Genomic DNA, 2,500 nt, shown 5'->3' on the forward strand with positions numbered 1-2,500 from the left:
ATGAACGACCAATGGAACAAGGCACCTTGCCACACACATGCCCATGAACGACCAAGGGAACAAGGCACCTTGCAACACACACGCCCATGAACGACCAAGGGAACAAGGCCATGAACGACCAATGGAACAAGGCACCTTGCCACACACATGCCCATGAACGACCAAGGGAACAAGGCACCTTGCCACACACACGCCCATGAACGACCAAGGGAACAAGGCACCTTGCAACACACACGCCCATGAACGACCAAGGGAACAAGACACCTTGCCACACACATGCCCATGAACGACCAAGGGAACAAGGCCATGAACGACCAAGGGAAAAAAGCACCTTCCCACACAAACACCCATGAACGACCAAGTGAACAAGGCTTCTTCCCATACACAACCCCATGAACGACCAAGGGAACAAGGCTACTTCCCACACAAACACCCATGAACGACCAACTGAACAAGGCTACTTCCCACACAAACACCCATGAACGACCAAGTGAACAAGGCTTCTTCCCACACACTACCCCATGAACGACCAAGGGAAAAAAGCACCTTCCCACACAAACACCCATGAACGACCAAGTGAACAAGCCTTCTTCCCACACACAACCCCATGAACGACCAAGGGAACAAGGCTACTTCCCACACAAACACCCATGAACGACCAACTGAACAAGGCTACTTCCCACACAAACACCCATGAACGACCAAGTGAACAAGGCTTCTTCCCACACACTACCCCATGAACGACCAAGGGAACAAGGCATCTTGCCACACACATGCCCACGAACGACCCAAGCCCATCCTCACCGGTCTAAGGAACAAGGGGCCTTGACACACCATGAGCTGATTTCTAAGCAAGTCAAACGATGAAGGGAGAAAAGTGTTGTAACCGAGTCCGTTTAAGTGTTGTAGTTCCTACTTAATACATAGTCAATTGAAGTTTTAGTTCCAATCCGAACTGCTCGGAGCTAAGGCACCAAAACATCACATTCCATGCCAAAATCAAAAACACAGCTTGAGATGTACTCAAACTTATGTCTGTGTTCTTCCGAGTTCATCTAAGCGACTTATGAATAGCTAAAAGCCTTATCTGCCTGCCTATCACTAGGCGAAGGGGAAAAAAACCCGAACATGATATAATTACATTTCAAGTCCATTCGTCTATGTTAACAATGACCCACACAACGTTTCAATGACATTCCTACTTGATTTGAGCGACATATCAACAAGTAGGGAACCAAACACTTCAAGGCATGGCCAAAAATAGGCCACATACATTTATGCCCCAAACATGACATTTTTTTTATTTCAAAGCCTTTCATTTATAATAAAAAGCATCCCTACAACATTTCGTGTGAATCCGAATTAATTCGAGCGAGTTATGGACACATTCGCAAAATTATGCATCCCTGGGCAAATCAATGTCTGTTCCTGTCACCAAGCTCTTTGTGCAATATGTATATATAGGGGAACCATGGGACTGCTTCCCACCGGCGCCCCACTTGGTGTCTAGCGCCCAACGCTCTCGAGGCTGGCACGCTCGAGGCATGGCCAAGGCGCCCGGTCTTCACGAAAACGAGGCCAAAACTCCCCCCATAGACGCCCCACTCCCGTGTCCCCTCCCCCCGACGTCTTGCGTGTCCAAAAATTATGCATCATCAGGGAAATCAATGTCTGTTCCTGTCACCAAGCTCTTTGTGCAATATGTATATATAGGGGGTACCATGGGGTCTCATTCGCATAGGTGCCCGGCATGTGGGATGGGCAACTAAGAATCGTGAGGCTGTATCGGCACCAACAGGGCAAGCCAAGCCAAGCCCCACGACCCATGTATGAGGCCACCCCCCAACACGTTGCCTTGGAATTCTCGAACGATGACCTGAAAACTAGCCCCGTTGCCTTCATTTTCCTCGACACGTTGCCTTGATTTCTCGAACGATGACATGAAAACTAGCCCCGTTGCCTTTATTTTCCTCGACACGATGACCTGAAAATGAGCCCCGTGGCCTAGATTTTCCTCGACGTCGCGAGCATACTAAAAATTATGCATCCTCAGGGAAATCAATGTCTGTTCCTGTCACCAAGCTCTTTGTGCAATATGTATATATAGGGGGGTGGCCGTGAGTGAGCACGGCAAGGGGTGAACGCGCCAGACGGCCTTTGAGCGTGATCTTGGGTGATGGTTGCTTAGTTCCCGTGTTGCTTACATAATACCCTTCCGAGTGGTGGCCTTGACAGGGCGTTTGGATGCCTTGTTAGGTCTCTGCGACAACGTTCCAGTGTTGTGGTCTCGCCTTGGCAGTGCGGGATGAATCTGTTTGTGTGGTAGTAAAATCACTCTGTGTGTGCTAATCTTTCGTTCGACGTGCTACTGGTGCCTGCCAGCATTTGATTTGTGCTGATGATCGGGAAAACATAGGCGTTAAAGTGGCATGTGTTGCTTTTTGTGATACTACTACGGTACGCTGGTGTATCCTTGTTGGACGTGCGATTGGGTGCCTAA

The sequence above is a fragment of the Lactuca virosa genome, unplaced genomic scaffold, assembly GCF_052849685.1.
Source record: "Lactuca virosa cultivar CGN04683 unplaced genomic scaffold, Lactuca_virosa_CGN04683_v6 scaffold_40, whole genome shotgun sequence".
NCBI lineage: Eukaryota > Viridiplantae > Streptophyta > Magnoliopsida > Asterales > Asteraceae > Lactuca > Lactuca virosa.